General features: G+C 42.3%; 1 protein-coding gene across 3 annotated transcripts in view; it reads right to left on the bottom strand.

Annotated features, from left to right (window-relative positions):
* Positions 1-26,744, bottom strand: part of LOC122721144 (epidermal growth factor receptor) — a 166,062-nt gene that overhangs the window by 49,347 nt on the left and 89,971 nt on the right. Inside the window, exon 1 of one of the 3 annotated variants that reach the window (XM_043948456.1) lies at positions 23,203-23,895. The exons of the other annotated variants lie outside the window; for them this stretch is intronic. The gene's annotated coding sequence lies outside the window, so the exon portion shown is untranslated. Of the gene's footprint in view, positions 1-23,202; positions 23,896-26,744 lie in introns of those variants that run through there. 3 annotated transcript variants of the gene reach the window in all.

The raw sequence follows: 26,744 nt of genomic DNA, 5'->3' as shown, positions 1-26,744 counted from the left end.
AAAAAAAAAAAAAAAAAAAAAAGAAGAAAGCATCGAGAATACCATCGTACGTATATATTCCATCGATCACTTTTACTCGCCAGTCAACTCGAGTCAGCTCGAATGTCGTTCAACACGCGAAGAACATGTGTGCTCGATCTCGTCGGTCCACGTGCAATTTAACCGTATGTATTACTCGCGTAAACAACTCCCTCGGATGGTTAACGGATAGTGACATGGCATGAGTTTTCAATGTTGAGTTGCGCAACAGTGATCGGCCTGGGCTGTCCATGAGCGTTTTACAAGAGAGTGAAAGAGAGAGAGAGAGAGAGAGTCGCAGGATTGGGTAATTAAAATTCTCATTAAAGGCAGCGGCGGCATCTTGAAACGCAGCACGGACAATGGGGGCCTGGATCGAGGCCGCGGGCCCTAAGGGTAAAATGGGGCCGTGGAGAGGAGGAGTGGAGAAAGGGGAGGGTCGAGAGGGAGCGGGCCGGTGAGAGGCAGAATGGAACGGAGCTAACAGGCCATGAAGAAAGAGGAAACCCGTGCCGAAGTCTCGTTTACAATCGAGGTATCTGGAGGAGCCGAAACGCGGAGCAGCCCCTTCGGATTGGGCTTGTTCTTCTGCACCTCATAAAATACCTGACGCTTTCGCGCACGTATGTAGCGGATGTTGTTCCGTGGATTCGTGATGTTTCTTCAACAGGTGTGTTTAAATTTCAACCGTGTGTTCCCGTCGATATTATTTTCCACGACGATTGTTATCGACGAGAGGTTGAATTATCATCGGGATGGCACGTTTTTAAGAAACGTTTTCAACGTATCTTTTTGAAAATTTGCCGAAAGTGCCAAATTCGAATTATAAAAATCGTAGACCAATCTTTTTCGTCTATCTATTGTCTTATGATATATATGATATATAAGATAAATAGAATAACCACGTTTTCAAATAACGCGATTCTTAAAATTCTGGAATGCAGAATTCTTGAAAAAGAACGATCACAAGCTAAGCTTGCAAACTGCTCCAAACCATGCGTTACAAACGCAATTCGTTCGCCTCGCTTCTGACCGCTCAATACTGTTCATCCCATAATTGCAAAATCTCCAAAGTTTCCACACGTACCGCGATCGAATTCCAGCCTGGGGCAGGAATGATTGGAAAGGAACGGGCCGCAATCAGCCGAGGGCCACGTACGTATGCGCGTTGTTTCGCGTTTGATTAAAGCAGCGCGCACCATTTCCATTTCAATCGCCGGCTGTTCGAAGCAATCGGCGCATCGGGCGCGATACCGGTCATTATTCGAATCGGCCGCCCAATTTCGGCCGTGCAACGCCACGAATCGCATTGGGTGGAGCAGCCATCATCGAGGGCGCCGTTGGTCCGTGCCACGTCCTGAAACCCGTCATTACACACGCGTTTACCGCGCGCATAATCCCGTTCTGGCAGGTTGCCAGTCATTCGATGTAATGCGCCCGGACAGGCCGAGGTTGAGCTGAAGCTTTATCGATGCTTACACACCCGTGTGCGCCCGATTCAAACGGTGGTTTCGTGGCCGTTCGCGATCAACGACAACGCGATCCTCCTCGACGGATAGAGACGAGCATTCCTCACCGTGTACGTGAAATCGAATAATCAATTCTCCCTGCAGCTTCTTGAGTAGCTGTCACGATAACGCGAGGGATACGAGCCAATGGAGAAGCATTTTTATCATCCATCCGAGTTGCGGTTGGACGAAGATTGGCCTGGCTTGCGGTCGGAACAATGAAGTTCGGCCAGAGATCTAAACGCTGTTGCCTTAGATATCGATCTAATAATGGTCGTAGAATATTTCAAATACGAATTTTTACAAATACAAAATTTTATTACTAGATTCAATACTCGAGATTACCTACTAAAAATTCCACAATATAATTAACACCTGCGGCATAGAATCGTTCTTCTTCTTCTTCTTCTTCTTCTTCTTCTTCTTCCATTATTCAAACGGTCCAATCACGCGGGATGCGCCGCCACTTAACAGTAATGACAAAGCTCGGTTAATAACAATAGCGAATGCTCGAGTCATGTATGAGTATATTCACCTCTTGTTCGGTGTTCACAAATGAATCCCTATTGCGAAACGTATGGTTGGCCATCAACAATAAGAGGTCCAAAGTCACAGACGATAAGGCGTGCTGATTATCAAGAGCATCGTACATTCAGGAATGTAGATGAGGTCCAGCCTCCTTTCGCCCCGTATTCATCACGGCCCTGAGCGTCCTTCTCCCTTGGACCCCCCTCTTCCTCTCTTCCCCCATTCTTATCCCTCTCCTTTCGTAACGAAAACTGATCCTACCCCACCAGGGGCCCCGAGTTCATCCCCGGCTCTGGGGGAACTGTTTTTTGATTTATCGTGGCGTTGCTCGTGGCCTGTTATAAATATCCGGGAACAACTTTCCCCTCTTCTCTCCTCTCCACTCCATCGGCCACTCAGAGGGAGAGGTGCCCCGCTGACTTTTCCCGCACGCCCTTGAGCCTACCTCGAAAGGTAAAGCTTCCAGGTTCGCCTCGTATTCAAAGAATCGCGCCGCTAGAAAGGAAGATCGATCATCCGGCGTCGAGCTTTTCGGGCGTGAGCGTGACGTTTTGAATTCCTCGAGCGACGAGGATCGTTCGACTCGAGGCTGAGATAGCTCGAATTTCGACGTAGAAATAAAATGGAAACGTGAAAAAGGGAATTGTGGAATTATGAAAAAGGGAAAAATTGTTTGAATTTTAATTGAAGTATATTACTAAAAATTCTTTTCTTTGATTATCCCATGTACCGTGTATTTTTCTCTATCTTGTCTGCTTTCATTTTAATCTTTAATTCTCTTAATTTCTCTTCGCGAAAGCACGATTTCAATTAAATCTGTTATCTCTCGCCTCAAAAGGCGAGATCATTCTCACTCGTTTCCTTTCTTTCAGACAATTCAGGAACGGTATATATATATGTTCATTAATTCCCTTCGGGTAAAAACATCAGTCTTGTTCCACGTGTCGATGCCGTTCCCTTCGACTATTTTAATCAAGAGAGGAAACCGCACGCTCAACGGTTTCCACGCGAGAGAATCCGCGCGCACGAGATTCAGAGAGCTCGAGTTGCAAGGTCGACAAGGCCCCTCCACCACCGACTCGATTCTGCGCTTCCAACCATTCTTTGTTTGTTTTAATTATGCACCGTGCCACCTCGTCAGCTTGGCTTTTGTTTTATTCAATTTTCATCCTTTGTCGACCCTTGTCCCTCGCAATACGTATCTTCCAAGTTTCATCGATCGAAATTTATCATTTCTGACGTTCTCTCGCATTTTCATTTTTTTTTTTTTTTCTTTTTTTTCTCTCTAACGTCAATCGGAATCCGGTAGCGCATCGTTTCCCCGTGAAGAAAACGTCTCCAGACACACGTCGTTCCATAAATTATTAACGAGGATATCGACTCAGCCTTGAAGAATCGTCAGGGACTTTCCTTATTACCACGTGTATGTTGCCGATTTAATAAATTGGATCTGACGTTCCTCGAATATTTATCTCGCATCGATTATTCTTGTTACAACGAATTGCGAAATAAAATTCTTTGAAGAAACGATATAATATATATCTATATAATAAAATAATTTCTATTTACGATAAAACTTAAGAAGAGATAAATAAAAAAAGAAAAAAGATTCTGCATAGTAAATATAACAAAAATTAATTTTTCTAAAAAAATATGTTTTCGATCCTTTCAAACTTGTACAAATCATACTTCGAGTTGAAGAAAGAAATAGTTACTCGAACAATATTCTCTCTCGGATCTATCTTCCATCCACACATACGCACGTACACACACATTTCTCCTAACCAATCATTTCTCGTATAAGAAAAAAATTCCAAAAGAAACAAAGCGAAAAAGAGTGAGATTTTCAAGCGAGGCTTATTACGTCGTTTACTTTCCAAGAATCATTGGCAAGAAACAGGCGGCGAGATCCATATGCCGCCTGTATCGAGAAAGCAATGCGACAAATAATATAATACCTCGCCAATATTTGCACGTACTGTGCAAACAACACGAAGCAGGTCGTATTCCACGATCTTCCACGAGCTCGAACAACCGATCGATCACGCTTGCTTTTTACGAGGCCTTTATTAATCGAAGATTATAATCCTGCTCGACGGTCTGGCGAGATTTCTCCAATCTTCCCCCCCTCCTCCTCCTCCTCCTCCTCCTCCTCTTTCTTTCTCTCGCGTCTTTTCTCCCCGCAACCCTTCCCTCTCCTCCCCCCGCCTCGTCCATAATCCTCTCCCATTTCTGCGGCACGGGATTAATTATTATTTTTCTGAGTTCCAACTTGGTGGGATCAAGTGATGAGTTCACGGTCGTCCCCGTCGATCTTTCAGCGTATCTACCTGTGCTCCCTCCATACAAGTATAAATAATCCCCTTGGCATTTTCGAAACGCGAGGATTCAGCCACGAAGAGGGACATCTCGTTCCGTGTTATTTCGCGGTCCGCCGAGTGCTCGGTAAATCCCCGCTCCATTTCCGTGTATCCACCTCGAGAATTTAATCCGATTGAACGGATACTCCGGGGGGGAGGGGGGAGAGAGGGGGGGGAAGGTATGCGAGGAGGAGAAGGTGAATAAAAATGGCACGGTCGTGAAGGGAGGAGAGGGCGACCACTCGAGGGGAAGGGGGGGGAATAACGTCGAAGAAATCGCGAGCCTCCGTAAGTAGGAATAATCCTCTTACTACGTCGATCCCTGGAATGCCGGATCTTCCCCCCTTTTTTTTCGCAAACACGTTTCCAACGTTTTTTTTAAGTCGGAAAATTATAGAAACATCAAATTGCCGTAACGTTGATCGCTATCTATGGAACGAGCTTAATCCCAAAAAAGGGGAGCGGAGGAGGGAGGGGAGGGCTTGTTCGTTCTTTAATGGGTTGGATGGCGGATTGTCCGGTTGTTGTTAGGATGAAATTGTTATCGGGCAAAGGGAAACGGGAAAGTTGCGCCGGCTCAGCGCGGATTTAATGGCCGATGTTTGCGTGGAACCGATTATTCACGGGGTTTTAATGATCGTGCGCCGCGGCTGAGTTCCGTAGGGATTGTTTGGCCGCCGCTGTTGGGCGAAAGCGGATGATAATTTAAGCAATAAACGGGGGAGAGAAGAATGGGGGAGGGGGAAAGATATGGTGGAATGCCGCGAACGTAGAATTATCCACGTTCAGAGCGTAGAAAAGAATTTAATCCGTGGAACGGATTTTATTGAAGGCATCGGATGAATGAATATATAAAAGCTTGATTTTTGTTTATTCCTAAATAACAGGATACGTATACAAATATTCGTTTCGTTCATTTTATTTTTAATTCTTTTTTGTCTATCTATGTATCCTTATTTTATCATCCTATTTAAAGATATTGTATATATTCTTTCAATTATTTTCACTTGTATTTACTCCTTGAATTAAGAAATCTGAGAAATCGTAAATATAACGAACTTTCACCAATAAAGATTGAACTTATAAGATCCAACGATAAACCGCTACTTAATTATCATTAAATCAAAGTCCTCGGATATAATGTTTCAGCATCTCACAGCTAACTTTTGAAATAATACGTAGCAACTACAAAAGCTATATAACATTGAACACATTCCCTGTTGAAATGTCATCGTTCCAAATATATTCCACTCGTTGATTGAAAACAAAAATCAATGTTTCGATCGAGTCCTTATGCATTAACCAATCTCGAAACTGGAAGAAACGAGGCGCACACCTTCGATAAATCGATTCAAAGCGCTAATTGAGTGCGCATTGATACGTCGCCTCCCGGTAAATCGATTACTTTATTGCAACCGGCAAGAATGCACGAACCTCCCTCGCTCCTCTGCGTGTACGAAGAGAGGGGAGGCTGTTGCGCATCGCGTCGTCGATATATTAGCGTAATTCGCCCCGTTCACCACGGGGTAATTGCTTTGTAAGCCTTGGAGACCGCCTTGGTCTTGGCCCCGCTTGTCCCGACCTGTTTATACGTTTTGCGGCCTCTACTCGCCGCAAACCGACGACAAGCATCGATAGATACCGCTCCCTCGAAATGCTTTACACCCGGTAGTCACGATAAAAGCCGCTCCAGTTTTTCTTCCCTTGCTCCCTTTGCTTCGTTAAGCAAGGGGAAACCTGATAGGACGCCTGTAAGTCGTATCTAAACCGGCTCGAATAATCCTTGAAAAAATAAATTCTTAATTGGATTTTTAATCGCGCGGAACGATGGAAAGATTTTCGATAGAAGGGAATTTTGCCCGATGACATTGTGCTCGTCGTCGATGGAATTTGAGTTTAAGAGGTTTCAGATAAGATTCGATAGATTTTTCAAGAATTTTCCCCCTTCTTTCGAGAATTACGATGATTCAGATAAACACTGAATCGGAGAAGTTGCTATCTCTTAAAATATATGAATATCTTTCGTATGTATATATAAAGTATGTTACAATATTAACTTCCCTCTAATATTTATACTCCACAAATGATTCTAACTGAATTAAAAATTCGGCTCCCTTACAAAAACCAATAAAATAACAATTACCCAAAAACTACATAATTTCAATTATTTCATAGGCGAATGAATATATAAATATATAAAAATATATAAATATATAAATTTCTCACTCTTATTAAAATTTAAAGTTTAAAATGAAAGCGATGTATGTACGCATACATAACCCATAAATCTTAAGAAGAATTTCATCCGACTCAATTAAGGGTTGTCCTTTCCAACAATCGTAGAACTAGATCCTATCACTCACGAAACCGCAAAAATCCCCTTACAAGGATGCCTCGAATAAACTTGACGTTCGTAAGCCAGGAATGGCGGTCATTTTTCCACGGTTCGTTTGTCCGACACGGAGAACCGTTCGCCGAAGTGGCGGCGGCCGCTTCTACGGAGACAAATGGAGCGAGTAAAGGGTCCGTTTCCGACTTCGGTTCGAGATTCCACGGTGTCCAGCGTGTCTCTGCTGGAGGCTGCCGAGTGCGAAGTAACGAATCGACTATTGTCGCGTCACGTGTAGTCGCGCTGCCTGTCCGCGGCGCGTTTCTCGCCGTGGACGAGGCCGATGCCGCGTGATCTCGCCGACAGGAACGGACAGGAGAATACTGAAATCGGCAAGCTAGTTTCCTAGGCTTTAAGGGGAGCTTTACCCTGGGGAGAGTCGCGTGAGAAATTCTCGTGTTCCTCCCATTTTTTTCGTGTATCGAGAGGATGGGCGTCGAGAGGATGGATGGGGAAGCTGTGCAGTCTCATACGAAGAATCAAACATTCGAGTTAAACATTCTTGGATTTTTGTACGATTTAATTTGTGCACCTTCCAATCATTTTTGCATAAATAATATATATAAATAAATATTGGAATGAGTAGACATCATTAGAATATTATTATAGACTATTAATTATATTAATATGTGATCTTGTTAATTATTTTTATTGTTACTTGATTCTATCTATTTCATATTAATTTTTTTATTAGAATTTAAATAAAACATATATATATATATTTTTAATATAAAAATAATAATTTACTCATTTCAATAAAGGAATACAGTTTTATATATATTAATTTTTGAATGAGTTGCAATGTACCTTATCTACAGATACAACTCCTCCATAGGAGAAAAAAGGAGAGATGTATTTTTATAAAGGTAGATGGTAAAAAATATGATCATATAAATAATACAACAGTATTATCTTAAACATGAACTACAGACCGGTTTGAAAGGTTCGCCGGCTTTGTAAACTATATCGATCTTCTCGAGGGGTTAATAGGGGCAATAATTATGATCGATTCTCGCCTCGCAGTGTTCGCGATGGTATCGATCATCGCTTGTTTTTACCGCGACGCTCTTTCTATCATCATTCGCCCGGTTCCCCTTACCTTGCTCGATTCTTTTTTTCACACTCGTTCTGCGTTTACTACGCGTTCCTCTACGTCAAAATATAATCAAACCTCCATTAAAGTTCCAATCGTCCCGTTCAGGGATCCCGTATCTGTAATGAGAATCGAAATTCCTTCCCTTTCCGCTCTTTTTCTTCCTTCCCTTCCCTCGTAGAACGCGTGATCGTCGATTAATAACGCGCGGACGCCTATTTATCAATCGTACATCGACGTTCCGTCGACGTTTTCAAACCTTCTCTTTAGATACTTTTTCTCTTTCGTCGATCATTTTCGGATCATCGGAATATTTGTTTCCTCAGATTTTTAATTTAGATTTGATTTTTTTTTTTCAGATTTTTTAATACAGTATGATTATACTATATTGAATCGAGATCAATTGATAAAACGAGGAGAAATATAGGAAGATTGATAGCGTAATCGAATAGAAAATTAACTGCGTTGAAAACAAATTTCCAATTGCATTCGATCAACCGTGATCCGTCCAAAGATCGATCGATCTTTTCTTTTCTTTTCGATCAAAGAGAGAAAGGTAATAAGAAATCATTGTGACAGAAGTATCTCTTCTTTCTTTTTTAAGCGATATTATTACGTCCATGCTTGGATACACTTGATGTCGCGCATAAAGAACAAAGTATCATTGTTCGGTAAATAATAAATAATATTGTGGCTTGCTCAATCAAAATTTCATGCATTCATCCTGAAAATTATGGGTATTATAACAAAGAAAAATTTACTAAAACTATTATTTTCTTTTTCTTTTCTTCTTTTAATAAGAATATCTCATTATTGAAATAAAGATTTCTAATCTCCTTTTAAATCAAATTATAAATTATGACGATTGATTATCTGCGAAAGAATTCAATATCTATCTATTCATTGCGCATTTTATCGTTCAAATATGACCATAAAAAAAAGAAAGAAAGAAAAAGAGAAAATATATCAATCATTTTCATTGAACGGATACGGATTAAATATCTTGTCGATATGCATATTCAGATTTCCTGTTCCACGAATATATCCTCTATCCTGGATTCTAACCTCGAATTGCTTCATTAACGCTCTCCATTCAAGGCAGATCGATCGGGATTCGCAGCGTGAGAACTCACAATCAGCTGCGATCCCTCGTTCCACGGCATGGAAAAACCTTGATTCGATATTTCTAATTATTATTCACCGCATTCGTTGTTTTAAATGAGCCATGATTAACGAGAGTCTCGTATCTAGTGTCTCTTACTGTTACTAGAGGCGCTCGAGTTTTATTCGACTTAGAATTGCGAATAGAAACTATGTTAAGTTTCACTTACTCGTTTCTTCGTTATTTCAACGATTGATATTTTCTCAATATATAATTTAATGCAATTTATAATGCATATTAGCAGTTTTGTATGCAGTTTTTTCTTTTATTGCTTTGTTGTTACACCGCATTCGTCGTTGGTCAATATTAATTAATTTGATCTAATACCGTCTAATTGGTAGTTATTTCATCACGGGATCGTTTTCTCTTTCAAATTCCTCTTCCGTTACTCACAATTAAATACCATCGACGAGAATAAATATTGAAAATATTTCCCAAAAATTCTTTACACATTGTATCACGCATTGTTACAATTCTCGATAAACGTTACTCGAACGCTCGACGCGATCCTTCAACAACATTCAATTTCAGCGAATCGTCCGCCAATTAACGGAACGAAAAAAAACCTTTGCTTTGAAGAAAACGCAATCCGATTCAACTGAAATCCAACCGAAGTTGGAAAGATCAATGGAACGCGGAATATCGAATAGGCGAACGTAATCACAGAAACAGAGGAAAAAGAAATGTCCAGGAAAATGTCCACTCGTGCATCTCGATCCCCTGATTAGATCATCAAGAAACGTCCGTCGAGGAGTCGGCAAATGGCGACGCAGCGGGCAATGAAATGCAATTTATTCAGGTTAGGGATCACTCCCCGCGAAGATACAATTCGCCTGACGCGTAGAACACCCAGAAGCAACCGTGGACCGATGGGAAGAGAGAGAGGGGGGGGGCTGGATGCGCGCGCCCCAAGAGCTCGTTATACGAGGGCAATGGGAATGCGACGGAACTGCGAGCGCGGCTGGACCACCCTGTTCGATACCGGAGAAGAGGGATCGAAGGACAATGTTTCACTTGAATTTACTATCGGCCCTGTATTCCGCGTACCCGGTCGGCTTTCTTGCGACAAACGTTTAACCCGTGGTCAGCTCGAATAATCGAGGTCGAGGAGGAACACCACATTGGCCCAGAGTTGAAAGATTGAAAGATTTCAAAGTTTAAGTTTCATATGGTGATTTTGGTGTTTGGGTTCGAAAAGTGACAGTGTTTCAAAAGATTGAAAGTCGAGAAGAGGTTAAAAAGTGAATTTTTGAGGTTACTCTTACGATCTGAAGCAAATATCTGTTGAAAAGCTGTTTGTTCTTTAGAACGTGTATTATTAATTTGTGATACAGGTGTTAATGCACCGCTGCGAGGAGAGAGAGTAGAGAAAGTTTTCAATGGAGTGGAGGATTGATCGGTGGGAGAGTTCCGGTGAACTGTTCCGTCATTTTAGCGTTAAGAAAGTGCCAACTAATACAAGTATACGCGGTTGGTTAAGTTAAACGGACTTTTGAAAGTCGTTTTAGTATACGTAATGAAGCTTGTAATATACCTCATTGGAATTTTCCTTGGAACAACTAAAAATACTTTCTACGCTATAATAGTAATCTCATTTGTAACCAGGCATGGTACTGAAGGTCGTGTATCGTCATGTACAGCCTATAGATTTTCAACAAAGAAACGTCAACTTCCTACAATTTCTCTTCAATCTCAGTCAATGTAACTTCGATCGGAAAATCTGCACGTACAACATACTTGGTGCAACGTACTTGGCATTAAAACGAGTCGCGCGTACAGCCATGTGCGGTAGACGTGTGTCGTTTACGTTAAAAGCACAAATGACGTAATACTTTGCATACACCGATCCACACTTTCCACCACGTTAACATCCCCTTTATCACGGAGAACAAAAACTTGTCACTACTCATATCGCACTTTCTTTCGCACAACTTTCTTTCCTTTAAATATACCGTCCCTTTGTCAAAAGTCTCTACCTTGCGTCACTTCACTCGACATCCCTGACGTCCACCAACGCACTTCCGATCGGTGAAAAAAAAAAAAAAAGGAAAAAGAAAAAAAACGCGTCAATCGTGCGGAGTGCATGAAAGCCGTAACGATTGCGTTAAAGCCGATATCCGTTCTATTATTGAGGCCATGTCCGCGCGGATAGAGACGATAATAGTAGTTACGCGAATAACGATAATTATACAGCGAGAGACTTTTCTCCGTTCTTTCGCTCCATCTAAGTCGAGTCAGCTGACTGCGTGACCGATGATGTCACCGTTGCAGCGTACTCTCCTCGACGAGTTCTCCAGAGGAGCGACACCCACTTGGCCTAACACCTACTTGCAGTGCAACGTCACGATTCAAGTACTCCTCTCTTCTTTTTGCAATCTTGTCTCTTCTCCCATCTTTCCTCTTCCTTCGTCGTTTCCTCTTCTGCTCTGCCGTTTCCTCTCTCTCTCTCTTCATCTCTTTTCCCCCACCCGGTCTCTCCACGCGCGTCTTTCTCTTTCTCCCACGCGCAAAAACGGTCGTGAGCCCCTCGGCGGTTGTACACCCGACGAGAGCTTATTAGAACACCACGTAGCTAGGATCCGTAAACGGCAGGATTCGCCCACGTGGGCAGCGCCTCGAAAGGTATATCTGTCCGTCTGTTTTCAAGTCTCTTCGAGTCATTAGCGGGGCTCCCTCTCCCCGAGTATCGAAGCCAGCGGGGAAGACAGGCCTCTTTGTTCGGGGGGATCAAGGTGACGAGCGACATATCCCTCCACGCAATGAAGTCGTAGATGCCCGCTGCGATTTAGGGTGGCTCGATCGTTGAAATTTATATCCCTCTGCCTTCTGTGTCTCATCCAATTGTAAAATTCAACGAGAATTGTAACGATTGATCTCATCCTGCGAGGTCGATATATCGATGTAGCTCGATATTTGAAGCAGATTTTATTTCGGAATCAATTAAGCGTGTATAATAATTTAACGTCTCGAATTTTTAATCCTATAATCTATTATTAAACGTTTCTCTTAAGATTGTGTAACTTGTCGAAGATTAAAAGACTTAAAAACTGGATACATCTCAAAGATTCCCAACACCTATTCCACCATTTTCGCGGGGACAAAAAAACAGCTCGGCTACAAATCCCGACACATTCGGCGGCGAGAAGGCGAAGGGAATAAGTAGGAAACGATGGTGGGCGAGGATCGTTTTCTTTTCAACTCCTCTGAAATATATCGCGACGAAGGTTGGCCGTCGCCACTTTTTCCCCCGATGGATTTCGTCCCCTCGAGCCGATTTGCCGCGATCCGCCGAAATATCGGGGCGTCCAACGTATAATAAGACACGGTTGAACGTCGCCGCGAACACCTTGGACACATGTCACACGGTGGTACACGGATCCTTGTTGGCCGTTGAACGGGCCGCGTCTACGTCCGCCACTCGTCAATTAGAAGCGACATCGTTCCCGACACGAAAAACCTGGCCGGGCTAGTACCTCGAATCGGGGCCGTGGGGATTCGGGAGAATGACATTAACATACCGATCATACGGGCGGGTGGGAGAGAGACGGAGAGGGAACGGATAGGAGGCGGGCGGCAAGAAACCCGAGCCTCTTGGGCCCGAGACCTATCCAGCTTTCGAGAAAACCGGTGAATTCCGCGCGGTTCCCGGGAATCGATCGAACTTCGCGCCTCGGGCCCACCACGGGTCTTTGGGTAATTAAGGAAGACGACTTGATCCTAAGCCTGGTTTCTCGTCTTCATTCAGGGGATCCCCTTGATTACCCCCCTTGAAATCTGTCCAGCGGATTTTTTTATACTTGAGGGGGCATTGACGCGTTTCGTCGGAAAGGAGGAAATTTAAAGTATGGATGGATATGGGTAAGAAACTATATTCGATGTGATGCTGATGATCTGGAGTGTCGAAGTTGGAATTTATTTATTTGTTATTTCGTTTGTCAATGAATGGGAGAATCGAAACGCGGTATTATTATGCGAAGTGGTTACGAATAACATCGTGAATGTCTAATTATACACGGAGTTGTAATATTCGTATGTGATGTTAATACTTCTTCGACTTCTCTAAAAATCCTCAATCTCTATGCTAAATGCACTGAGTATAATAATCACAAACACACTCTTAACTAAACCAATAATTAAACACATCAGACACGTGTGTAATTAACTTCAAATCACGATAAATAATCTTCAAATCACGATAAATAATATTCAAATCCTGCAATGGGTGTACCATTTGCAAGGATGCCAATTTAGATAACTGTTTACTATCGACCACACTTTAATAATAAATTTCAAAAATTAAAACGAGTTATCCACTACCCCTAACTAAATGCAACAAGAGCACTCGAAAGGAGTAACCTTCGATCTTGTCGATGACGTGTCTAGGAGAGCGTACTCGGAACAATGGCCCGGTGACAGAGTCTGGGACCACTTGGAAGGGTGAAAAACGTCCACGTCGGTCAATTATGCAAGGCGCCGCGAGTGTTTCCCCGTACAATAGAGGCTCGCAGCGTCGGGGAAGCAGGACGTCGCCTCGAACGTCGTGGGATACACGAGGAACTGTACATACAGGGTGGGCGTCAAGGACTCTCGAGGCGAAAGAGGAGAGACGATGGACCGGTACTGCGACCATATGTGGACACCTTGTAGAGAGGAACACGCTCGCACACTTCTAGACGCGGCTAATAATGATTTACGAAGTCGAAATGCCAATCTTGCTATCTTATCCGATAGGCAAAAGAGATACAAAATTTTTGTTAATTTAAATTTATTTTTTCATTTCAAGAGAAAGAAGCAATCCTTTGCACTCTAATTTTTTCTTTTTCTTTTACCTAACAATACTCTAACTTAATTCACTTACAAAAGGATCTAAAATGAGAGTCTCGATAAAATATTTGCAAAGTATTACAAAATATTTGAAAGAAAAAAACATTTTAAATTATTTTAGAAACTGTTGTATAATGTCGAGTCTAGCTCGACATTGGAGTTTTTTTTTTTTTTTACCTAACAATTCTAACTTAATTCACTTACAAAAAGGATCTAAAATGAGAGTCTCGATAAAATATTTGCAAAGTATTACAAAATATTTGAAAGAAAAAAAAATACTTTAAATTATTTTAGAAACTGTTGTATAATATCGAATTTAGCTCGACATTGAAGTCTTAAAGATTATAATTATAGATAATAGTTGGGAAAAATCTACGACCAATAATAAATTCGAAATGATCCCTACAAACTATTACAATACTTTTAAAAAATTAGCAATAATTACTCGACAAACATCTCAACTAATCTAATCCCAAAGATTTCACAACCACTTCCTCCTTACTTATTCTAGACGTATCGCTTCGCCTACCCTTGATTAATGCAACCGGCGTATCAGAAGCGATCGCTTCTCGAAACCCGTGCTCGTATTTTCCAGCACAGAACATATCGAACGTATTCGTGGAAACCGAGGTTGGCCAACGTTAACAAATAGATTCCAATAATCCGCTCTTTTCCTCCTCCTCCTCCTCCTCCTTTCTGCTAATTGATCGTAGCTGGAACCGTGCGCGATCTAGCTGGCACATCGAGCGCGAATAGGAAAATAAAGAGGGAGAAAATTAAAAAATGGCGCGCGTATCGTACGCGTGTACACGTTCGAATACTCGTTTGTCGAGTCCGTGTCCCGGCTGGCAAGACGGATACCGTGTTCCTAGGGAGTTCAGGTTCCCCGGTGCAGCGCGTGCCAATGTAAGCGACTGTTTCGCGGCCCTGCACCGATCAATCGTCGGGTTTTACACTGTTGGGAGGCAAACTGGTTTCGCAGGGACGTATTTGCGTTAATAGGACGCCCGTGCCTACCGCTACGCGTTATGCGACACGCGGTTAAACGAAAAATTCGTTCCGGAAAAATCGAACCGTTGTGGCGTAATTTCTTTTTTCTCTTTTTATAAGAGCAGCTTATTCGCAACTCGTTTCTCGAACGTCTTCTAGATATTTGAAATGTTCGCTCAATTATTCTGAGAATAATTCGGTGCTGTTAATAAATATAATTGGATCGTGATTGTGAGAAAAAAAAAGAACATGTCGAACTGGTTGGCGTTCCATATACATAAATCTTGTATTTATTTTTAATTAAATTCTTTTTCTTTTTTGTATCTCCTTTGATATTTATATAAGTTATATCGATGCTCCAAGTATCGTATATTTCTCCCTTTCCTTCTTATTTTTCCTTAATACGTGGAGGAGAAAACGTGCAATCGCATATTTTACCAAATTACGCGTAACCAATCACATAACGCTGTCGAGATGTTGCATGACGATCCGCTAAAAATCCATTCTCATCCTCTCCGTAATCTTAAAAATACGGTTATGTTACCTCCAGAAATCGAAATATCGAAACCTGTTCGATACTTTAAATTCAATGTATTCAACTTGTTAATACCGAGGATACGAAAGAATTCAGAAACTCCCGAAGTCGAGACGTCAAATATATATTGTTACCAAGTAAATAATCGCATCTTAATTTATGCAACAACAGGCACACAAAAAAATACTTACAGGAACAAAGTATTGATCGACTATCACAAATCATCCTCGTTATCGTGCAGAATTAAATCATTCGCGTGCACCGACTTAATCGTGTTAATAACAAACTATCTCGATAAAAGGGAACAGCGTGGGTGTCCGAAAGGGCGATATCGATGGCATCGATTAGCGAGCGTATCACGAGATTAACGTAACCGTCTAATAACAGTTTCACCGGATCGCTACCGCAATCACGTTGCAACGACACGCAAGATCAATTATCGGATGATCGAATACGCCGGGTATATTTTGCATCGGTTCCCTTCTCGTGTCTCATTTGCGTAAGCGAGCGTGGCACGTAGGCCTGTGGGCTCGCGTTGCAATCATAAAAACCGAGTATAATCGGCGTAATTACCAGCCAATGAACGGTTCGTAGCTCCTAGCCGGTGGGTAATATCTGTACCTACCCATCGGCCCCCTCTGGCTCGCCTTTCATTTCGACCGACCCACGTAAGCTACGCACGCGTTCTCGAAAAGAAAAAAAAAAAAAGAAAAAAANAAAAAAAAAAAAAAACAAAAGGAGAAAACGATTTTCTCGATCGATCGTCACGGAACGTATCGAGGTTCGCGTACACATGTGCGTGCGTGTACGTGTAATTGCGCGCACGAAATCGCGTCGTGGTTCGGCAAGGTTGGAGATATTTCGAGAAAGATCCGGTTGGGAAATAACGCGAATCGAGTATTTGGAAGGGAAAGTGTCGTCTTTCAAGGAAATTCCCAACCTAATTTCCTGCGTAATGACTTTCCATTTCTTAAACTTTAGATATCTTAAATGGATATACACGATATACCGTTTTCACTTTCGATTCTTCGTCCCAAAAGGCGAGAATATTGAAATTCCTGTGAGAATTGCTCGTTTGAAAAATCAAAATCAGGTGAATTATTTATCGAACAATTTGGAAGAAATTGGAAATAGGATCAATTACAGGTACATATCGTTGCCAATCCTCTGAAATGATATACATCGTATATCGAATTCCATTTTTTTTTTTTCTTTCCAACTCTGAATCAGAATTGCTTTCAATCGCGAGAAAATTACGAAAGCAAGAAAAAGGAGGGAAACGAGCATCAAGGATGAATAAGAGAGACACGTAAACTGTGCATATCGTGCTCCGATAGAGCCACATCAGCGGAAAAATACGCGGACGTATAAGATTCCTCTCTGCAACCGGACTTGGGCGCGCGTCCTCCAAGCCTGGAATCGCGTGCATGCAACTTATACAACTCGTCCAGAGATTGGATTCTAGTCGTGGCGAGCCCTCGTAATCTTTAGCCCCCGAGGTCAGCACGAGCTCGTCCGGAGATCCTCCGTAGATAGAGAAGCCCCCTGAGAAACTCGTGTCGTACGTTGCACGGTACACGAAGCCACCCCTCTGCTGTATTGGTAGATAGATAGCCGACAGTGCCTGGTCCAGAGGCCGCATATTATGCGGCCAAAGTCGTGCTAAAGACAAAAGCCCTTGATGCTGCGTACCAGCAAATAACATGAGGCCAGTTCTATAATTTTCGCAGAGTGGAATTCTTTTCTTCTGGAGAAAAGTATGGAGAATTTTTAAAGAGGCGTCAATTTTATTATTATCGATCGAAAGAATGAATTGGATGGTTTTAGAATATTTTAAGTAAGTTTTTAAAAAACTTGTTTGCTTGTTCGACTTTTTGTGTTATATTGATAAAGAGATGTTTCTTAGAGGATGAAAAAAAAAAAAAAAAAATTGAAAGCAAACTTACTGATTAAGGTCTTAATTACGCTTAAGTTTAATTGCTTCAAGAGTAACGAAGATATTGGTTCGTGCAGGGAAGATTTATAAACATTCCTTTCGATCTCAGTTATACTTCGAACCTTTCGTTTCGTTACAAGTTGCGTGTTTATCCAAGCCTCTCGTTCAAGATTAACATTTAGATGGTGACAGTGGAAGTGAAGCACTCGTGTACGTACTCGTAACATCCGTGATAACAGATAAGAACGTTGTCCAACAGCGGTTCGTGAGTTTTACCAGGCGCGAATATCAACTAATAAAAATTCCTCTTATCTTCTCGATATCTTACGTCATACGTTCCTCAACGTACAAGATATATTCTTGCGCGCAAACATTTCCAAATTTCACGTCAAACAAAAACACCGAATTCCTTCCCCTCCGTTTCCTTTCTTCTTACTCTCTCTCTCTCTCTCTCTCTCTCTCTCTCTCTCTCTCTCTCTCTCTCTCTCTCTGAGACCGCAATTACACAGAATTGTTTCCCCGCTTACGTAAAACGTGATCCTCTCCGCCATCGATCGAGCCGTAATCGGCCAACAATCTCCGTTCCAAAAGCGAAACCGTCGTTCGAAATCGTGGAAGAAACGGGCTAAGCTCGATTATCTCCCATCTCAGAGGCAGAGGATCGGTACATGCGAATGGAGGCGCAACATATTTGTGATGCAATCGCGGATCTCCATGATTCCTCTCCACGAGAGAACTTGCACAGCTCGCGGGAAACCATCGCAGTGTACACTTTTCGCAGGATCATGCAACTCGCGTGCATCCTGCGCCGCGTGTCTATACGGTATACAGGCACCGTCCAACCGCGACTTTAGCATTGGTTTAACCTCATTCCTGTAACGGTGACGTCACATTTGCCTTTCCCTCGACTGCTGGACCTTCCAGCATCTCCCGTGATGTGCAATCGCCCGTCTATCGACTATTATAGACGCGGTGATCATTCGTCCCGGTGAACGATTTGCGAGCGAGAAACGTTTCGAGCCATCGTGTTCAAACGCACACGATGCTCCTCTCCCTCCACCTCCATCTCAGCCCTGCCAACTGAGCGAGAAACACGAAAAGCGATCACGAACGAGCGAGTTCGCCGGCGGTATGTGGCCGCCGTGAAAGTAAAGTCGATTGTGAAATTTAATGGGCTATGATTCGACTCGCGATTTTTAAGGTGCAATTATATTTTAATCCTTTCGCTTCTGTAAAATTCTAATATTGCTTCTAAGATTTTTTTAAGTATTTCTCTTGTATTGAAATTTGATTGTTTGAATCGAAAATTGAATTTTTATTATTTAAATGATTAAGTTAAACGATATTCTACGAGAATGTGTTTGTAATTGTAGATTGAGCTTGGCGAAAGGAGAATAAATGTGAGAATCTTTGTCCTTCGACAGGATATTTTTGTAATTCTATTGTAATTTTGGCTAATTAGAAATTTTTTTCCATTACTTATATGAGAGAAGGATCGTCAATTGGCTTGTTTCCCTTTCTCGTCAACGATAATCCGTCTTCGACGCTGAGGAATTATTAATAATTGCTCTATCAAACAGTCATTGGGACGAGCGATGATACTAGTTGATTTCGTAATTGCAACGAACAATGCTATTGCATTCAAGAAATTTACTTCGTTCGATAGAAATTGTAAAAATTATATGTTTTCGCTTCGTCGAACGAATAATTCCATCAATTTATATCTCTATTTAAGGTTTCCAACATCATATTAGATTTAACAATCTTGCGAAAGAGTGATGCCTTTAACAAGTTTTTATTTCGTAGCCGTCATTAATGGATGCTCGATAAATTACCCCTCTTATCTAAATTATGTCCATAAGAAGATATAAACATTTTATACACAAAATTTCACAGCTGTGAATTACGATTATCGATCAATTTACTGCTCCATTGATGTAACGAATCGTTCAGTTTTTACTATCTTTCCATAAAACTTTTATTTTTCTTATATTCAAATAGCTTTAAACATTTAGTTGTATAATAAATTGAGTTACTATATAATAAATACTTCAGAATTATTTCAGATTCTTTTAAACTGCAAAACGATGAGAAATCAATGAATGAACGAATGATCCACAGTTATTACGTTAACGAAAAACTATATATAGAGAATAGAAGCTTTCTTTAACGAAAAGAAGAAGTAGGCTTATTTCTTTGAAGCAATGTATACGCGTGCCTGCATACATTCCCTTCTTTCTTCCAAGCAAAGCAGGGTATTCCTTAGGCATCCTCCTTCGTTACCCTCTAACTAAGGTGTTAAGTCCCTTTGTATACCTTTAAACTGTCCCATCGATGTTTCAAAAGCTACAAGCTGCTCTCGACTCTTGCACATTGTATCTATTGGAAAATGTGAACCCTCCTCGATCACAAGTCTTCTTCAGACATTCCATTGTCTATTTTCAAAAGTATACGTTTCGAATCCTAACTTTAAACTTACAACGACTTTTCACGTTTTACGGAATATCTAACACCACTGATGGTTAAAACTTTTGAATTTTTAAACCTGGTTATATTTTCTGAAATATGGTATATGGTATTTTCTGAAAAAAAAAAAAAAAAAATAAAATATCCTATTAAAGATAGGGATAGTATTGTGTTAAGCAGATTTTTCCCAGCGTCGATACTGATAAACTTGTCATTATCAATTTACAACCGCGCAAAATTATGCAAGCGTAATTACGATAATGTTTATCGAACAATCGGCTCGCGCGCAAACAGTAAACTGTAGAAATATTTGAGCCAGATTCGCCGCGATAACGCGGCCATTATCGCGCCTACGAAGCGCGACGTAATGCGTTACGGTTAGGGTACTACGTCCTAACTGGAAACTGTCCGCTGGAAACTGGTCGATGTGGACAAATTACGCGATATCAAAGGCGATCGAGGCGGGCTGGAAAAGAGGTATGGGCTTGCGCAATATATTTATCACCGACAGAGTAAGCTCTGTCTTTCCGCAGAAAGTAATGGGTGACGGTGGCGCGCGAAAACTAACAATGGCGCGTCGCATCGATTATTCAAACAATCGGCTGCCACCACGGAAATTCAGAGAAAAAGGGAGGAGGGAATTTCGTGTGGGCAGTCTGGGATCTCAATCCAAGTGTTTTCTTAGCATATATATTCATCCGAAAAGACTTCTTTTTTTTTTTTTGTTTATAATATTTGAAGAAATATAACTTGATTCAAGTAGAATCATCCCTGCAATTTTTGAAATAATAATTTTAGATTGAGCGATGATTTATACTTATAGAAGTTTTATTTGATTCTGCATTTTCGAGTAAGTATAATTTCAGGCCCGTTTAATTCTTAAAAATAGTTTCTTGATAGCGTCACGTAACGATCCTTTTATTAATATAATGTAAGAGAACACTGTAGAAATAGATAATTAAATCGAGGAACAATTCTTCTTCCAAAAGTTTGAAGATTTTTTTCCATTAATCGTAGATTAATTTCCATGAATTCAATTATGAAAAGAATGCTCGATCTCTTTCAATGTTAGACGATACTTTACAAGTCCACTGCATTATCAGAGATACGTTTAATCCTATTCTAATTATATGGATGACATTCTAATGTCATTCCTCGTCATGTCTTCCCCTTTCTCATTTTTCTTTTTTTCTTTCTTCGAAACGACACGACCGGATTATCGTTCCTCTGTTTCAAGAGTAGGCGCGTCCTTAGAGGAGGATACGTGTAATATATATATATATATATTTTTTCTTTCTCTCTCTCTCTCTCTCTTTGATACGCTGCTTCACGGGAACGTTGAACGCATCCTACATCATACTCGACCGAGTGGACTTATCCATATGTACGCATAACCATAAAGCGACATCCCAAACGTGGTATTCCGACATCGAATGATGCGGGGAAGTCGAAGGCATTCGTTATCGTGACGAACGTTCGCACACCGGCAACCTAATCCGGCTTCGTTTAGTCCATTTCAACGAATTATGCGGCTGCTTTTCTTCACTTTGTCCAGGATGGAATAAATTTGTAACGGATAAAACATGGAAATCATCCCTATTTTACGATCTCCAAACGAACCGGAATACATTTTGTGCGTCTCTGGGAAAACGAACTCTATCGATGTTTACATCCATCTGTACGTAACTGTAAGTTGAATTATCGAATACATTTCTTCGAGTTTAACGAACTCTGTTATATCGTACACTGTTGCGCACTGTGCGACCAATTCGTCGGATAATAATAAAAATAATTTTGAAAAAGAATTTTACTTTTCTTTTGCAAAGAACTTACGAACAAGTACAAGGCTCGAAGAAGAACAGTACGAGATGAAGAATCGCGATTATTTTTAAACTACACCGTCACTTTACTTACGATTTATTGATTTATTCTCACGCGATGCGAGCAGATGTCAAAGGGTGATTCCAGTTCGAGAGGCGACAAACAGTCGGGGGGAGGGGGAGGGTGAAAAAGTTGGGTCCAAGATTTCCCCGTGGCTTTGAAAAGCCACCTTCTTGATGGTGGTTACGGTGCAGTGGCAGATGTCACATGCTCGCCAGCCGGATGTTTTTCAAACGGGCGTTTTGCCGCCAACGCAAGCCGACAGCTTCTTACCCCGGCGTTCAAGTCTCTCCGACTTACTAACGATCCCGCAAACATTAGGCGGCCGAGATCCCGGCAAGACCGCGAAGAAGAAATTCCAGGCTTGTGCAATCCGCGTGCTAGTGGGCTGGTATATCGATACACAGTTTCCTATCCAATCATCCATCGATCGAATGTATATATCTGACGTACACGACGTGTGCAATGACAACTACACGCCAAGCAATTGGAACGAGACGTACAAATATCTTGGATAACGAAAAGAGAAATTTATCGAGTTGAAATGGCTCGAAAGATATGCGCGAATAGAAAATCCACGGAGTGGAAAGGTATGACCAAGGCCAAACGTGTTTATCGAAACGTGCGTCCGTCGAGACGCGTGTTCGTTAGTTGTCCAAAGTCTCGTTGGGTGTGTCCGATCGGATCGCAGAAAGATCGCGAATCGGTAGATCGAGTGTTAATTCGGATCAAAGGGAAGACCGATTCGATTCGCGGCCTATCGAAGCGCGAGGGATCGTGCTTTTTCCCGGCCACGGTGTCAAAATGATCAAGAGCGATCGGTCGAGTTGGGCCGGCAAAAACCTATATATCTGGTCACGTAGCGATCCGCGACAAGGTACAAATGGTTTCGCGGATCTGTTTACGTTCATGGCCAGAATTTATGGGACGAACGTGAGTAGCGGCGCGTACGTGAAAGTCTAAACTCGCGTGATTTCGTGGAAGAAACACGGGGTCGGTTCGCCCCTTTATAAATCTTTTGCCTGAAAAGCAGGCCCCCGGTATGTGACAGTTTTTACAGGAAACGCGCGCGCGTCTCGTTGTCGCCGCGTTTTCGGTGGCGGCGCGTTTCGATTGACGTCGCTCTGAGGATCAACTGGCCGTGTTGCACGAGGGAAGAATGTACACAAGAAATGTTAAGGCGTGTCGATGCGGCCGAGAGACCGTCTCTCGACGTTTCTCCGCAAACTTTCGCCGCTGCCGCGCGAACGGAGTCGGAATCGACTAGACAACTAGTGCTTTTCGTCTGATAAAATTAAGGAAACGTTGCTCGAAAATCAAGGAAAACGGGTAAAGGAACGATTAGATGGCAAGATTCGATGATATTCAACTCGCAAAAAAAGATCGAGATGCCTTTTGCATACATACAGAGGCATTGTATTCGTTTCGGTATCGGTCGAACGATTCCGGGGATTTCCCTTCCTCGGCTATGTGTAGTAACTATGTATGTCTCTATGTTGTAAAGTCACTCACCGTCTACTCGTCAGTTCATCGTTCGGCGAAATAAAATCCAAGGCAGGGAACATTCGAAACGTTGCACGTTGTTCGAAACGAATAAACGTTCACTTTTCAATAGTAAACTCGTGTCTTCCAAGTTTTCCAACTCGATCATATGTATCGGTGAAAACACACTGAACGATCCGAAGCTGATTCCTTCCTTGATATCGCACTTTCTTCGCGTATACGTGACGAGGAGAGGAAAACTCCGCGCGTCGTCCACGTGGTGATCCCGTTTGCGATCGAGGAGCGAACGAACGAACGAACAAATTTCGGCCGAGGTAACAGAGAAGGAGTTCATCGAAACGTGCCCCAAGTCGATCATCGACTTAACGTCACGCGAGACGCGTTTCCGACACGCGTGAGGGTATACAGAGCGGGCGTCTCCAGGCAGGCGCGTCCATGAGATCAACTGATCGAGCAGGCACGCGAGATCGAGTTTACGCAGCTGATAAGAGGTGCACGCGCGCACGCGTTATCACTGTCAAACACGTTGACGACGCATTCTGCGCCGTTCTGGCATCGTTTTCTTCCACGAACTCCGTTCTCCCCCTCCCCCCCTCCCTCCCTCCCTCCCTCCCTCGTTCTCGTCGCTCTTGCCTCTCGTTCTCGCCGGAGATCGGAGACGACAGCGGAGAAACGGATTCCTTCGTCCACATAAAATCCGAAAGTTTATCGTCACCGTTCCACTGGCCAACCTGTTTCCACTGACAACAATAACCCCCCNCCCCCCTCCCCTGTCAGCCTTCTCCCTTCTGTCAACGTGTCCGTCCAACACTCCGTCCGTTTCTTCAACCACGCGATTCCTTCCTCCACTCCGAGGAGGAGCGGTCGTATATCCACCCACCCAGTGATATATCCCTCGCGCGAAAATTGTCCAAGAAGCCGATTTTCACGATTTTTTACGGTACACGCTTGTTGTTTCACTCGGTTCACTCGCGGTTCCACGTGAGCATCACATAAGCACGCAAGCACACACACATCGAAAGAGAGAGAGAGAGAGAGAGAGAGAGAGAGAGAGAGAGAGAGAAAAAGAGAGAAAGAGTGCACGCGCTGAATAACACGAGAAAGGAAGAGGCGGCTTTCACGAGAATTCCTGCCGATCTTTCGAGGCCTCCTCTTCGGTCCGCGCGTCTCACCTTGCGGAGAGCGAGTCTCCAGGTCGGCCATGCAACGACGCACAGGTCCACGCTGGGCATGAGCCTCTCCTTGCCTCCCGTGCACCTTCGGGCCTCTCCCTTTCCACCTTCTACCACCACCACCGGCCACGTTGCTCGGTACCGCCACTACCACCGTCGGGCACCGGAGTCGCCACCACCGGAGTGCCACTCCACCTTCTCCTCCGCTGCCGTCAGACTTCCTCGCCTCTCTCGCCACCCCTCTCCACCCGGCCAGAAGACAACTCTCGTCCCTCTCTCGTCGCTCTCCGCCCTCCCCCCCGCCCCCTCGCCTCGCTTCTCTCGCCATGCCTTACCTTGCCTCGCCACTCGCCTTCCTTCCTCCTTCACCTCCTCCAACTTTTCGTCCTTCTTCGTGGATCATTCGGTTTCTCTACTTTACTCCTCTAGCCAGGTAGAGCGGCTGCTAGAGGCATCTCTACGTACCTACGTACCTCTCTCTCTCTCTCTCTCTCTCTCTCGGCCCCCTTTGTCCAGCTACGCCGGAACGAAGAAGCGTTCCAGGATCTCCCCCTCGTTCTGCACCTGAGGGTTGCTCGCGCAATACGGCGCGCGAGGGAAAAAGAACATGTGTTTCCCGAACAACGACTGAGAGAGAGAGATTTTAGAAAGCGATGTGACAAAATTGGAGTGATTTATTTAGATCCCACGGAGGAGACGCGCGCTCCAATTTTACGTTGAAAAGTGGATTTATCAAGCGAGCGTTAAATCCACTTTTGTGCGCAGTTGTGTATCTATGGATTCAAGGGGAATTTCGGAATATCTTATCGGTTATCGTAGGTAAACTAAAGTTTTCAAAACCTGGAAATTAGCGGGAATCGGGGAGAAATTGCATCGGGAATTCCACGAACTGTTACGACTGATTAATCGGCAGCATTTAACCTAATATGGGCTCTATGAATTATATCGTTTTTGTTAATTTTTAAATTGAAATGTGTTCGAAATATCGTATTATATAGTTTGGAGATTTGGCGAGAATGTATATTACATTTTTTATAATAAGAAAAAGATTACGATCGGAGTAAAGTGGAAAACGTGTAAATCAATACCTTCGTTCACAAAAACTGTATACATAAATATTATGAAGCATGCTATTGATCCTTTCCTGTAATTTGATCAAATGCGTGTGTTGCAGATATGTAAACATTTCTATGATCGTCTGAAAGAACACGAATCGTTATAATATATTTCGATTACTTAACTAATTAAAACATTCTCAATTTTATAAAAATATAAATTTTAATATATATATTCTTACGTATTACGCTTTGTAACGAAAACTTGAAAATTATTAGAATGATTCTTGACAAAAACTTTTCGATCCAAACATCAAGTGGTATACACTTGTATACAAAGATATCAAGGATTGAACTTTTATTCAAATTAATAAAATAATTTAAAATTCCTTTCAATCCTTTTAACAATTTCCTACAAATTTAAAATGTAAGTCAGAGAAAATTTTGTATTATCCAAAATCGAATATCAAAAAAAGTGAAACGATTTAAAAATTTCTTTACCTTCGACGAATCATTAGAGCGTTAATAAAAATAATCAACCGTTTAATCGAGATACCGAAGTGAAAAGATTTATATCCTTCTTGGACAAAGTGAGTTTTCACCGAGTTTGTTTGTGTAATAAACACGAAAACACTCGCTCCTACTATACCAAACGAAGCATTGGCGGTAAGCACTCGCAAGAATGTGGAATCTCGTTACGTAAAAGCCACCTTAGCCAGGCGTGAAAATACATCGCGTTCGGTTTCCAAGAAGAATCCACGATTGCCACCGGTTTCCAGGGAACCGGAGGGATTTTTTTTTTTTTTTAAAATTTGCGTTCATTTGTTCCACGAACCACGCGAAAACGTTTTACCATAAATATGTAATAATGCAAGTACTTTGACGATGGAGGAACGATGGGTCCAACGCCGCTTCTTCTGCAGAGGTTATGCCTTTAAGCGTAAACGCTTTGTGCCGGTAAATGGCGAAAAAAAAAAAAGAAAAAAGGGGGACGTTTCGCGGAACCAAAGGTCGAACTGACACGCCAGATCGACGCGAGTGTAACGGAAATTTGTCGAGGCGGGAAACGTTAAATGTATGTTTGCCTCTTGCAATTATTATTAAACATGTTTTGCAGTTTCTCTGTAATAATATTTTATAAATACTGGACGCTCTTGTGGACGTTATATATGTGTAATATAATTACATATTTATATGTTATCATTCGTAGGCAAAGTTCTTGATCCCCATTGATTCAAGGGAATACGTATAAATATCGATTGCAGTGTTCATTCGTTGAATTTCGATATTCTATATTCTTAACAATTTTAAAAATAGGAAAGGT

This window comes from Apis laboriosa, unplaced genomic scaffold (assembly GCF_014066325.1).
Source record: "Apis laboriosa isolate Shangri-la unplaced genomic scaffold, ASM1406632v1 scaffold14452_cov158, whole genome shotgun sequence".
NCBI classification, from domain to species: domain Eukaryota; kingdom Metazoa; phylum Arthropoda; class Insecta; order Hymenoptera; family Apidae; genus Apis; species Apis laboriosa.
This window is presented reverse-complemented; position numbering and strand designations above follow the sequence as displayed.